This window comes from Equus caballus, chromosome 1 (assembly GCF_041296265.1).
Source record: "Equus caballus isolate H_3958 breed thoroughbred chromosome 1, TB-T2T, whole genome shotgun sequence".
NCBI classification, from domain to species: Eukaryota; Metazoa; Chordata; class Mammalia; order Perissodactyla; family Equidae; genus Equus; species Equus caballus.
Window position 1 is genome coordinate 131,323,001 of NC_091684.1, and position 14,849 is coordinate 131,337,849.

A 14,849-nucleotide genomic window follows, 5' to 3' on the forward strand; every position below is an offset into this window, starting at 1 on the left:
CTTCAAAGTACTGAGTGTAAAAAATGGAGGGTAAAATTCCATTCACAGCTAAACAATCACTCAAGATTAAAAACAAAATAAAACCTTTTTCAAACATATAACCCAAGAGACCTTCCCTGAAAGAAGTCCTAAGGGATGTACCTCAGCAAAATGAAAAGTAAACCTAAGGGAAAACATGGGATGTAAGAAAAACACAAGAATGAGGGCAGAAATTGATTTTTTCTAAAATGGTAAACTGAACTATCGACCGTAAAATCATCATCATCAACATCATTATGATCATCATAGCTACAGTTGTGTTTTTTAAAAGGCATAAAATTTTAGACAACAATTTTAAAAATTCTTTACTTGCCCAGAAGGATGATAATAGAGATACTGAATAACCTTAAACTTTGTTAGAAAAATTTATAAGTAAATATATATATTAAAAGGTAAAAGTAACCAGTAAAGATCATAAATGCAATTTATAGTTTGTGAGATGCAGCTACAGCAATATTTAGAAGTCAATGTATAGCCTTAAGTAAATTTATTAAAACACAGAAAAGATTTAAAGTAAGCACACTGAGTTGTTTCACTCAAAAAGGAAGAAAAGAACAATAGAATAAGCCCAAAGAAAGTAGAAGGAAGAAAACAATAATGAAAAGGTCAAAATTTTTAAAAGTAGGAAAGAAAAAGCAATGGAGAGGTGCAGCAGTCAAATTATTTCATCTGTCACATCTGCCCTGCAGAGCTGCATCTTACATGCTATAGGAGCTTTCACTCTAACTTTGTCTAATTTTGAAAGTTGCAACTTGTTTGCATAGTCCCATTATATCTGATCTTTTTTCCAAGAAGTTTGATGACAGACTGCAAATACAGGCCTGAATGTTTTGACCAGGAGGTGGGGGTAAAAATTTTTGCCAAATACTTTCAGGGTTCCTACCTTGTTTTTATCCTCTCAACAGCCAGTGAAGTGGAGAGGTCAGGGTTATCACTGAGGAGCGGAGAGGCAGGCTTGTCTGCTACGGTTAGTGGCACAACTAGAAATAGAACCCATGTCTCACCCCCTACTACCCCAGTTTTTCCCCTGTCTCCCTAGACCACTGCCAAGTTGCAGGGAGATTGAGCAATATATTTCCTTGAAGTCTCCTTCCTGGGGCCGATCCAGACCAATCTTGTGTATATGACTACATTTGAGATGCCAGAGGTGAGAGAACCCCAACACCACTTGGGGGCACCACCAAGCGGTCCAGGCTCCCCTCGCACTCCCTTGGGGAGTGTGATAGATCTTAGAACTAGGAGAGCTGTGCACTCGTCAGGGCACTGTCCCCATCTCCTGGTGTTTGGGGCTCACCTTTGCAGGCAGAAAGCAGAGAGGGGCTGTCTTACAAGACCAGGGACAGCGTGTACTAGGTGGACAGAAATAAAGCTCTCATAAAGAAAGTCATGGCTCTTAGGAGCTGCTCAAAATGAGGCCCAGCCATTCTTTAGTTAATATCTCCACCAACTTGGAAGAAAGTAAATCGTTGACAACTTCTCACTAGAATGACTTGGCCCAATATTGTGGTTATAAAACCCTAGACTGGTAAATTCTCTCATCTGTGAAATGTCTTTCCCCAGAGAGCTTCTAGAGCACGGCAGACATCCAGCGATCTGCAATGTGCTCAATTAGATCCAGCTTGAGATGGGCCGGACGTGACGACTGGGTTCTCTGCCGGGCCTGCTCTGCCACTCCTCTCCCTCGGCGGGCTGCTCTTATTTGTCAAGTCAAGGTGGCAACCCATTGCCCCACGAGCTCTGACCTAACGCAATGGACTCTAAGGCGGCCTTGAGGAGAGTGACCAGCCCACTGGCCTGGGGCTAATAATGTGTTTCCCTGGAGGATAAAGAAGGATGCCCTCATTGCCTGGGGTTCCTGTGAAGTGAAGGGAAGACACGATCATCACACTATGGTCGCTTCTGACCCATCTAATTCCTTCACACTGTCATGATCTTGGAAGAAAACGCTATGAAATTTGCTTTGAAATCTTAAAAAATAGTAAGTCACGGAGTAGTTAGAGCTGAAAAGAACCTCAGAACACAACTGGTCCAACACCTTATTGTTCTGAGAAGGAAACTGAGGCTCAAGGTCACACAATGAGGATGAGGCAGCCCCAGTCTGCAGCCCCCATGGTCAGCATGAGCTGCCTGCAAATCACACCAAGGCCCATGTGGCCATGGGGACCAAATCTCCACTGCCCAGGGGGAAGTCTGAGTAGCAGAAGAGAGAGAAAGGGACTGGGGAGAACAGAGCACAGGGGACAGGAAGTGGCACAAATTTGCTCAGCTCAATTGTAGCTTGATCAATCGCAAGTGGGGCGCAGCAGCAGAAGCAGCCGCTGGAACCACAGCTCCCCCGAGCCCCATCACTCAGCAATATGGTAATAAAGTGGCCGGGCCTGGAAAAATGCTATGAGACTCCAGAGAGCTCAGTCTCATCCCGCTGGATTATAACCCTGTTATGGACACCCCTGGGGCTTCTTCTGTCTCCTTCAACCCCAGCTCCAGAAATGAAATCTGCCAGGGGAGCTAGGGAGTAGAGGTGCTGGCTGGTGGGATGCAGCCTGACCCAACCCAAGGGCTTGGTGAGAGGGGAGGCAGGTGGTGGGAGAAACTGACTCCTCCAGGGCCACACCTGCCATAGATGTCTGGGGCTCTCCTAGAGCCCCAACTCCCGTGTCCACTGAGGCCTCAGCCATGCCCTGGGCTGTCCCATAGGGGGACGGAGATAGGAGAAACTGAGGGCCAGGGCTGAGGGTTCCGGAGTGCTTGGCGCACAGTCATTACCCACCAAAAGGTTAACGGATAGCAGAGATAGTGCAGTTCAGCTGTTGATACTCAGAAGACAGAAAGGATCCTTAGGGTTTCAGAGAAGAAGAAACACTTTCTAGGGGTGTGAAGCTACACCAGGCTGGAAGCATCATAATTCCACGCCTAAACACTGCTGCAGTCTCCAGCAGGCTCCCATCCTTCTCCCCATCCTCCTGCACAAGGATTGGAGAGCGTCGTAAATAGCAGGTGGCTGCTGTCATTCTACGTGAAGCTCTCCCCAGCATGCCAACGTTTCCGGGAGATAGTCAAAATCCTATCATGTAATAATAATATTCAGCCATAAACAGAAATGAAATTCTGAAATGTGCTACAACATGGGTGAAACTTGAAATCGTCATGCTAAGTAAAATAAGCCAGGCACAAAAGGACAACTATTGTGCGATTCCACTTATATGCGATACCTAGAATAAGCAAATTCACAGAGACAGACAGTAGAATGGTGGTTGCCAGGGGCTGGGGGAGGGGGAGTAGGGAGGAAGAGGAGTTATTGCTTAGTGGGTACAGAGTTTCTATTTGGGAAGATGAAAAAGTTCTTGAAATGAATAGTGATGATGGTTACACAACACTATGAACGTACTTAATGCCACTGAATTGTACATTTAAAATTGGTTGAAATGGCAAACTTTGTGTTATACATATATTACACCAATAAAAAAAATCCATCACATGCTGCCATGCAAGGCCCCTGCCACCTCTCCCTAATTTTGAGAGGGCATGTACCCAGAAGGAGGGGAGAACCAGAAGTCTTGCTGAGCATGGGAAATGCTAGCACAAGCACATCTCCCATCCCCTGAATGACCCTCTGGCCTAGCTGCCGCAAATTGCTCTCTGCCTCCTGTGGGCACTATGTCCTGTCACGTCTCTGTACCTTTGCACATGCTGTTCCTTTGGCCTGAAACTCCAGCTCCCCAATCTCTTCCTGTCTATCGCCAGCTGGTTCTTCAAGACTCTGCTGATGCAATACCCTCTTTGTGAATTCTCCCCCACCATGCTCCCTACACAGAGTGAGATCCACCCTCCTATGGGCATCCACGTCTCCTCGGATGCCTGCATCAAGGTACCCATGCTGACATGTGCTGAATTTGTGGGTGCATAAGATGAGGACACCTCTTGAAGTAGGGCTAGACGAGGTAGCCCAAGACGTTACAGCAAAGACTCCAGCCTCGCTTCCTGTAGGTATTCTTCATTAAAGCAACAACAACAACATCCACATGGCTAACCAGAGGGGGGACTTGGTCACCTCCCCAGCATTTTCAATTTGAATATAAGCGGTGGAGGTGCTGCTGCAACATTCAGGTCAAGCTTAGTATTAACTTCCCAAGACAATGAAGTGATGTTTCGATCCACCAGCAACTGAGAAAAAAAAAGAAGATAAGGACTCAGAGAAAATCAAAAGAGCAGCTAAAAGCTGTAGTTACCCCGTCTCTCTGTGGAATGTGTAAGTGGCCCCAACTAGAAGAATTTAAAACAGGGTATTAGCTTAGAAACTTTGTGATCTATCAAATGATAATGCACCAATCAAGATCTGGTTTCCTGTTCTATTCCAGAACAGAGGATGGTAAATTTACATAAATAAAGTCATATTCGATAGATAGACATAGAGACATAGAGATATAGAAATGCATGACTAAAAATACTTAGTTTTTTTAAATCCTTGTAAAATGCCGTTGAGACTCGCACACCTGCACGTCTCACACTTGAGCAAATACAGCGCTGTGTCTAAGTTTCTGTTTCCTCGTCTAGACTGCAAGCTTCTAGAGGGCAGGTGCCTCTGTTTGTGGGCCAGCCCAGCGGAGTTTGGAATAGAAAAAGAAGTAAATAAATGTCTGCTTTGTAATTTAATGAGTCACTCTTTGTTTCTCCAGCACCCAGCACAGGATGTGGTTTGTAGCCGAAGCTTAGTATGTATTGGAGAAAAGAAGGCAGGACCTGACGTGGGACACGCTGTCCTCCACTGTGAAGCGGCCTGTCTCCTGATGGAAGTGCTGGAGAAGCAGAACTTGCTGCACACAGGGGAGCTGTTGTGTGCCTGCTCATTAGTCTGCCAGCTGGGGAGGACGGCGGGAAGGTGAGGAGGCTTGGCAGGGTCCCTCCACTGCTGAGGGGCCAGACGGCCTGCATCTGGGGCCCTGAAGGCTGAGGCAGCAGCTGTACCAAACTCTCCATGAGCCGAGGGTAGCTCAAAATCTGCAGTTTGGATGATGAAATACAAGTGATGTTTCAAGAAGAGACTATTCACAGTAGTATGTTCACAATAGCAAAAAAAAAAAAAAAAAAAGAATCATTCCATAGAATACTGGACTGCAATGAAATGGAAGGAACCACAGCTACACACAATAGTATGGATGAATTTTAGCAACATAATATCAGTGAAAAAGTAAATCTCAGAAGATCACGTATAACATGATGTCCTTTTCATAAAGTTCACTAACAACTGAAATAGAAAACGTATTATTTACATAGCCACAGATAAGTGGTTGTGTAACATTACCCAAGCTCAGTGAGACTTCTGGTTCTTTCTTCTTTCTAGGTATATGCTGCCCTCTTGAAATTAGGGACAGCCATGGAAAGAGCTTTGGCCAATGAAATGATACCAAAGTGCTCAGTGTCACTTTTGGGTAGAAACACCTAAGAACTGGTGCAGAGTTCTTGTTCTCCTCCCCTGCCAAAGCAAACCACAGAATTCAGTGGTGAAAACAATATCAGAGGATGGTGGGTGCACCGTGCCGGGGTCCCACGTCTGCAGTGGGCAGAGACCTCTGTCCATCTGCATTGGTCATGTAGCATGAATAAGAAATAAACCTTTGCTGGGTTAAGCCACTGACATTAGAGGTCATTTGTTACTGTGGCATAACCTAGTTTATCCTGATTGACACAGTAATAAAATTATATTTAAAAAGGCAAGGGGATGATAAACACAAAATTCAGCATAGTGATCACCTCTGAGCAGGAGGCAGGGAGCTGTGATAAGGGGGGAGCACAAGACGGGTGGAATGTCATTAGGGCTCTAGATCTGGGATTGAGTTCTGAGTTCATACATATTTACCATGTTATTGTAAACAAAAATACATCATTGTAAACAAACAAGTTGCTTAATTAATTAAAGTGGCCCTGCATGAGCAAATGATGAGAGTGTGTCGTAACCGGCGGTTGTGATTAACCCAGCTCTGTGTACCTGAGGTCCATTCAAAAAGTGAAAGAACAGGGAGTGTCGCTCAGATATAAGCTGGAAACCCAGACACTGTAGTTGCCCAAGGGGCGCTTGCATCTCATCTCGTAGGCAAGGACGTCTACCAATTGGTGTAAGGGAGGGCAGGGCATGAGCTCAGAGGTATGCTTTTTTCCTAATTCCCTGAGGTCCAGGGCCTGAGATTCCATCCCCACGGCCCCTCCTTCAGGCTCCTGGGAAACTGTCAGCTGGTTGGGGAGGTGGGAGATTGGAGGATCACAGAGCCTTTGTTCCTGGCAGCTTGTCAAACCTGCCCCAAAGCCTCATTTCAATACATTTGCATGAAATGGTTTCATCTCAGTGGCCTCCTCCTCCCCACGCACCACACCCCTAGCCCCAGGGTGCTTGCTGGCTCTGCTCAGTGACCTCAACCAGCCCCTTGACCAACCCTAGGCCCCGTTTGATGAGGTCGTATTTACAAGGAGGAATCCTGCTTTTTCTGTACCTTGAGCATCATGAATCTTATATAACTTTTCCTCCTTCAGCCTTGATGTGAAAACCGTTTCATTCAATGGGGAGCCATTGGGGCGTTTTAAGGAGGAGAGGGTGTGCTGGGATTTGCAACTTGAAAGCTGCTGCGGTTACCAGTGGGGGACAAGGGGATGGAGGCAGGGGGGCCACTGAGGTAAGAAATAAAGGTGTCCAGACTTGGCGCAAGGGTTGGGGGGTGGAGGCAGAGGTGGGGAGGTACCTGGGCAGACCGAGCGCCACTCAGAAGGTGGAATCAAGAATATGGCAGTGAGTCATGGGGTCAACCTCAACCAGGGGGAGGAACCAGGAGCAAGCCTGCCAGTGGGTCCCAACGCCACTTGGGGTAGAGCCAGAGGTCAAGTGCAGAGAGGGAGAGAAGTATCAGGAGACAGGGCTGCATGGGGCTGTAGCCTCTGGAGGAGACGGGACCCAGAAGTGGGAGTGAGGTTGGGGACAGTTATCTTCAGGCTTTCAAAAGTATTTTCACATATTAATTTGACCAAAAAAATTCAGCAACAAAAAAGGAAAAAAAAGCACATTAGGGTCTGAACACCTCAGTCATGAGTTCTCACACATGTGAGCTCCAGGGCATCCAGAATCCTAGAACTTGTGCATCAAGATGGGCATGTAAGTGCAGGTTTTTCTGAAAAGAGGTCTGTATGTTTTGTTAAATTCTCAAAAGAGCCTGTGACCTGGTAATAATAATTAAAACTTACATAACACTATACTTTGGGCTCCACACTATACATGCATATGTATTCACTTAATCCTCACAACATCGCTATGAGAGACATTCTGTTGTCATCCCATTTGACAGAGGTAGGGACTGAGGCTCAGGGAGCTTAAACAGGTTGCTGAAGTTTGCTCAGTTAGTGAGGTTTGAGTCTCCAGAATGTCAACCACTAATTGGACCCAGTTTGGTCCAACACTGAACTTGCCCAGACGGATGAGTAAGGCCCCAGGGCAGGGAAGGGCTCACCCCAGGTCCTGCAGACAGACGTGCTGGGCAGCCGGGGCACGTGGACCTCTAATGCCCCTGACTTCAGGAGCAGTAAGAGATCCTGGTGCCTGGCTGTTATCCCTGCCCACGGCAGGGTGGGCAGTTTTGTGCCAGGGACATCTCAGGAGCAAGCATGAGGAGGGAAGCCTTCCCACCCGCCGGCACCCCAGGCACCACTGCAGAGGCCAGCCGACCCCCGACAGGGATAATGACACACCTTCTTTGATAGCTAAGCCCTATGGTCTCCCTGGCCTCTCCTCCACACCTCTGGCCTCAGCTCCATCTGAGGCTGAAGAAAAGCATCGGGCTGGCCACCTTGGGGGCTCAGCTCCTCTAGCCTAAGTTTCCCTGCCTCTCCTCCCTGCTTATTAGGACTTATCCTCCAGGTCTCATCTGGGTCCAGCCCTGCCCTCTTCCAGGACTGTGTGAGCCCCTTGGCCAGGCTGAAGCTTCCTCCAGGGAACTGTGGCAGAGGTAGGACCCTGGAGAGGAGGCAGGAGAAGAGGCTGCCCACAGGTGGAGCTGCCTCAGGAGGTAAGCAGGGCCCCTCCCCAGGAGGCATGTGAGCAGGGGCTGGACCACCAGCCATCTGAGAGGGGCCTGGACTAGCATCCAGGCGCAAGTCTCAGATTCCACCCTCTAGCACTCCATGTAGTGAAGTTTACAGAACATCACAATAGGATGTACAATGGGCTCCAGCCAGCTGGGCCTCAGAGTCTGCTCTAGACCTTGATTCCACAGAGGCCCAGAAAGGGACAGGGGCTTGCTCCAGGTGCCACAGCATCTTGAGCTGCACTAGAGGAAGGGTAGCCCCCGGCCCTGTATAGCAGGGGGAGAGGGATGAGCTTGGAGGAGGGTCTGGGACTTTGAGCAGGAGGATCAGAGGGGCTTCCTGGAGGAGGGAAGATGTACATGAGGGGTCCTGAAGGTAGGGAGGGTTTGAATAGGCTGAGAAGGGGAGAGGTCGAGAACAGGACATGTTCAGGCAAAGCAGGAGATGGCTGGAGCCAGGCATCCTGCTGGGGGTTCTCGATCAGGACTTTGGGCCAGAGAACCTGAATGTCCAGCCGAGCAGAAGAGTGCCCTACCGACCTCCCCCAGCCCACCTAGAACAGAACCTCGTCTGAGTGTCCAGTCTCAGCCTGATGGGGGAATTCCTCAGTTATCCTAACAGTATAGGAGTCGGGGCGTGCAGGTCTGGGTCTCCCTCCACCCACCCTCAGACTGGGACCCTCAAGCCAGAGCTCTGGCCCAGGTAGGCAGCACCGACAGCCACCACCCACCCGCCAGGTTTTCCGGGATCCCAGCGCCAGCTGGGAGCAGGCCACCTTCAGCGGGCTCTTTGCAGCAGCGCACGGGCATGGTCAGTCCCACACGGTCCTCAGCTTTTAGCTCCGGCAGGGAATGATTCTCGCACCCAGCACCCTCCCATTACCAGGGTCACCTGCGCAGCTGGCTCGAGTCTTCTCCTCAGCTGAGCCCACAGGGGGATGACTTGAGAGGAGGCCTCAGTCAGACCGTCCCTCCACCCCTCTACGACCCTACCGCCCACCTCATGTCAAGGGAACCTGGGGGCAGAGGGTGGAGTGGACTAGTGGACTTTCTTGACTTGACTTGCATATGTACCTGGTGCTTCATGAATGTGAGGACATTCTGGGAGCCCCACTTGCCTCAGCCCTTTGCAGAAGGACATACCCTGGAGCAGGCTGGATCAGGAATAGGTCACTCCAGTAAAGAGGAACTGGTTGAAAAGAGCCCCACAGTCCCCTTGACAGGGGTCAGAAACTCAAATGTGTTCGGCGGGCATCAGGAGTGAGCTGATCTGCTTTGCATGTCAGAGGTTCTTGCCGTTCTCCAACTCCACCGAGGGGCAGGTCTTCTAGTTTCTAAAGAGAACTTTAAAATTTAAAATCTGTTGTGGAATCTCCCAGGTTTTAAATGTTGGCAACCAGGTCAAACTGTAAAATAACGTTGTGTGGTTTAAACAAAACACATCCAGAAACCACGCCTGATCCACAGCTGGGCGATGGGAGTGGCCTTAACAGCGGGCCGGCTTTCCAATGCTTACGTTACCCTTGCCAAGATGTGCTCCCGTGGGAGGCCCCTCCAGACCAGCGGGGAGCAGGCCTCAGGACCCTAGATCCCAAAGGACAGGGCACCACACTTTAGGGCTCATCCAGCACTTTTCAAATGGTGGTCCAGGGAAACTAGCTTCTAGAGCTGTTCATAGATATTCCTTATTTATGGGCAAACACACCCATGGCAGAGAAGCAATAAAATAAATAAAGCAAAACAGACTTCCTCACTACAGGGCCTGTCTAAGCCTTTCGCGTGTCACAAAGTGCCTAGTGGATTTCCAGGAGGGGAGTATATGCAGTGCTTCTTACAATAGCTCCTCATGGAGCCCATTCTCAAGGCGTACCCATCAGCTCTGGGAAGACACTACTGCTGTTCCACAGAATGTGCTTCTGGAAGCATGGTTCACCACACCAACCTACCATTCCACAGGCCAACATCCCAGGGTGCCTGGAGCACAAGAAGAGGGTGGGAGAGGGTCAAAGGAGAAGCTGGGTCTGGCAGGCACTCGTCAGGGGTATGGCTTTGTCCTGAGGGCAGTGGGAGCCACTGAAGGGTTGTAGGTCAGGAGGGACATGGTAGAGCTGAAAGGTAAGAGCTCAGTGGGTGGAGAGCAGACTGAGGAAGAGGACCAGGCCAGAGGTAGGCACAGAGTGGACAAGTCCCAGAGACATTTTGGAGGTGGGACAAATGGTCAGGACTAGGTGGTGGAAGAGCAGGGGAGGAGATGAGGAGGAGGCCAGGTGACAGGCCAAGTGGGCAGAGCCCAGATGGAGGCTCTGGGCCCCAGGGATGGGAAGAAGTTCAGAGCCCAGGCGGGGATCGTCCCCTCCATGTGCCCTGCCCCACTGCCCATCTCATCAGGGAGCTGGGTCCAGGTAAACTTCAGCCACCTGGAGTTCCCAAGGCAACCGTGGGAGGGAAGCAGCCCAGCATCTGGGCACACAGCAGGCAGAGAAGCAGGTCAGGACGGGTCTGCTGGCCTGGTCAGTGCCCTGTGGGCCCCAGGGCTTCAGAACCTGGCCACCCCTTCTCCTAGGCAGTTGGCAGTGGCAAAGCGGAGGCCAGGAGAGAAAGGCAGGACCCTCCCTGCTCCTGCCCCTCAAGGCTCCTGCTCCCGGAACCAAGTTAGCAGGGTGGTCCAGGTTCTTGCTGCTGCCCTGAACTCCAGTGCCACTCCACGTCCAGGCCTTGGTCCATCATCTTTCGGCAGCCCTTGTCACTGCCTCTGAGAGGAAAGGTGGGGGTGATTCTCATGATTGTGCTTCTTCTCTCCTGCTGCCCCCACCGCCACAAGGCTAATTTTAGCCCTGACATCAGGCTACAACCAGGGGTATTGGGTTGGACAGGACTGTGTGTCCACCCAGTTCTAAATGCAGGCCCTGGGAGCCCAGCAGGAGGACCTAATGGTTGGCTGTCCCAACCTCCAGACACATAGAGCAGCTCAGCCACCCCCACCGCCCACCTCCCTCAGGGCCCTTCTGCTCTCGCAGGGCCCCACACCCTCAGTTCAGCCCACAGGCCCTCCAGGAGCAGCCCCTGCCTACCTTCTGATTAACTCCCGCTGCTCTGGGCTGTCTCACCAGCCGAGTTAGGCTGGTTAGTAGTCAGCCACCACCCCCACCCCGCCCCCCGCCCCCACCACGCAGAGCCAACAAGTTATACCATCTGTGCCTACACAGACAGGATGTTTCCAGCAACCCCTGAACCACATGCTAAAATCCCACCTGTGGCTCAGATCAAACATCATCCCCTCCATGAAGCAGCCCGCACCCCTCAGTCACAGCGAAGTTCTCCCTCTCTGTGCGCCCCACACTCCCTGTATCCCTGCATGTGGCTGTTTGTGGACACGCTGTGTCCCACAGGAGACTCCAAGCCCCAAGAGCAGGGACTGAGTCTTGTTCTTCTCTGTTTCCTCCATAAGCCTAGCATGGCGCTTGGCATACAGTAGGGGTTGCTGGGTCTGGGGGGAGGGGAAGGGGGCAAATGTGGTCTCTGAGCAAGAGGGACGAGGCTGCTGATCCTAGCTCAGCCACTAGTTTGCCCTGTAGTCGGGGTCCTCTGCCCCGACTCCAACCCTGTTCTAGAGAAGACGCCCTGCTCCCAGGCTGATGGCTCCCTCTGGGTCACCCTGGAGCAGGCATGGATATCTGACTCCAGAGGCCAAGCCTTGGACCCTTCAGTGACCTCTGGCCTGGTGAGAAATGGCTTGGGACAGAGTGTTCCCCTAAGTAGCTTGCCCTGGGAACTTCCACGTGATGTAGTTGGTCCATGGCAGAGGCAGAAGCCAACAGCGTGTGTCTAGAGCAGCCAGGATGTAAAGCCAGGGCCGTAGCGGAGAGGTAGGAGATAGGGATGAAGAGCAGGCAAGGGATAGAAGGAAGAGCTCTGTGGTCCCAGGCGCAGCCTCAGCCCTCCCTCCACAGACCCATCCACCTCCACCCAGTCCCACCAGGCCCCACCCCCACCCCTGCCCTGTGCCAACGCCCTGGGCCACTCTGCCCAGCAGGTTTGTGATGCTAATTCAGTGACTACAACCCCCACAAACAGACCCCCCCAGGCAGCAGGTAACTGTCCAGCTCCCTCTTGCCCCAGTGGGCTCTCGCTCGGGGTGGGGAAGCCCAACCTCACCCCTCTTGGGAAGAGGAGGCTCAGGGACCCCAGAGGGACCTCAGCATGGAGAACACTCTGTGCCTTCTCATGGAGGGTAATGGCTTCTCTGCCATGGGCCTTGCATCCCAGCCCAAAGGAAACGACACCCCTCAGGTGTGCAGGCCGCAGGAGTCGGGGTGCCGAGTCCATGCTCCAGCTCTGGGAGGAGAGAGAGGGAGCTGCCTCCGGGCCCCTACTTGCAGCACACAGAGAAGCGTCCAGACAAGCTGGCAAGGCCCCATGGCCATGCGAGTCTCCTGTCTGGGCTTCAGTCCGCCTGCTGTGAGCTCCTGAGGGCCATGGTGGCTTCTCTGTTCCAAGTCTGAAGCTCTCACAGGCAGGGCTGGAGCTCCTCTGACTCCTTCCAAGTGCGCCGGGGCTGGGGCCCCACCAGGCCTAACACAGGCGTCCTCCTCCCTCCCTCCCCAGCCAGGAGATGCTGGAGGAAGGGACAGGGGTAGAGGCCCTGAAGGCCTGGGATGGAGCAGTCCCAGCAACAACCACTCTGCCCTGCTCCACCCCCACCACAGGCAGCGATACCCAATCCCCAAGGAGACTTCTCCTGGAGAAGGGACTCAGGTGGCAGCCCGCAGTCATAAAGCCATCTCAAAAAGCCATCTCAAAAAGCCTCCTGATGGCCAACCATAAGGTCCCGCTCGTGCCACCAAGAATAGCAGAGCCAGTAAATTACTGCTGAGGGTGGCACCCTACCCACTCTGTGTTTACATCTGCCTTGTTGCCTGGAAATGGATGTTTATGCATTTTCAACGTTCAGGGCAAACGTTCCATCACTCCACACTGCAAGGGTGCAGCACGTTGCACTGGCCCTGCTGAGACTTCCTCTTCCACCTCATTTGGCAACCTGGGGGCTTCCAAATGGGATCTGGACCCTGAGACCCTGCAGAGCCCCCACCCCCATCTGCAGGCCCATGTGCCCCAGAGGAAAGTGGAGGGAGCAATGGGCCAGGCCAGCCTCCCCTTGGAGCTTCAGGTCCCATTCAGAGGCAGGGGAATCCCCCCTAACTTTACAGACGAGCAGCCAAGGCTCAGAGAGGTTGGGTGGCCTGGGCAGGATCACACAGCATCCTCTCTAGGCCAGGGTTTCTCCCACTCCCACCCCCGGATAGGGTGGTTTCCTCCTGACCAGGGAAAGTGGCAGAGTTGGGCTGTCTCTCTTGGTGTCCAGATCTTTCTTTTTATCTTTTTACTTAAGGTCTGTCTCATCCTGGCTCCAATTCTCTCTCTAGATTCCTCTCGGTGTCTCTGGGCCTGTCTGGCTCTCACTGGCTCAGTTTCAGTCTCTCTCACATCTTTCTCTGTCTCTTTCTTAGTAACTCTCCATCTCTCTCATCTCTAGTCCCTGTGTCTCTCTGTCTCACTCCGAACCCCCATCTCTGCTTTCTCCTGACTCACATCCTTTCTCTCCCTTAGAATGCCTTTTCTTGTCCACCTGTCTCCCTGACTTTGCCCTGGGGCTGAGATCAGGGCAGGGGTTGAGGGAGCTGTTCTGGTGTCTAGGAGGGGACTCCTCGGGCAGTCATGTCTCCCTCCACCCTGGCCCTGTGAAAGGAGAGCCCCCACAGCCCACGGACTCACAGAATAGAAGTGGGGCTGAGGGTGGGAGTTCTGGGGCCAGATTTCCACTCAACGGAAGGAAGTGAAAGACAGAGTGCGTTGCCCATCCCCAGAACTACACAAAGAGGGCTCTGCTAGGAGATTTCTGCATCGGCCCAACCACTTGACCTTGAAGGGTCCATCTGGTTTGGGGCTTGGGGCTGAGTGCTGGGGTCCCTAGGCCCTGAGGGTCTCTTGCACCTACTCCCACCACCTCTCCACAGTCACCCCTCCAGCTGCCCCTTTTCCTCTCTTTCTTTCTTTCTTTCCATCCCTCCATCCATCTCTTTCCCTCTGTCAGGAATGATAAGAATTAATTCAATGTGTCCTCAGCTCCTGTCTCCCCACTTCCCCCAGGGAATTAAGCAGCCCCAGCACCTCAGGCCTTGTTAGATTCCAAGAAAAACATAACACTTGCGCACTCTGGTGCACGCATGTGTCCGTTTAGGTGTCCCTGCCCATAAAGGTGTACACACAGTCCCCCAGGGGCACGCCGTGTGCTTCTGCATGTTTCTGCATGTCTGGTATGCAGGTTCATGATGTGTCCACATCTGGGTACAATTCCTGAGTCTGGATGTTTGTGTGAACACACAGAACAAAGTGTACTGGTCTCTGGGTGTGGCTGTGTCTACATCCTGCATGGGCATCTTCCTGAGTGCGTTGTGTGTCTCCACAGTTAGTCCACCTTTGTGTGTGCACAAGCCTCTGTTGATTCTGGGTGTTTGTACAGGGTGTGTGGGTGGACGCATCACCACGCAAGTCTGTTTGGACATTGACATACACGTCTCCGTGTTCTGCGTGTGTGTTTGTGTGTGCATGTACCTTGTGCGCACGTCTAACAGTCTGTGTGCACGTGTGCTTTGTGTGTGCCATGTACACACACCCTGACCGCCCCACACACACAGCTGCCTCCTGGCTCCCCAGGAACCAGCAGCCTCGTTCCCAGCAAGAGCCACT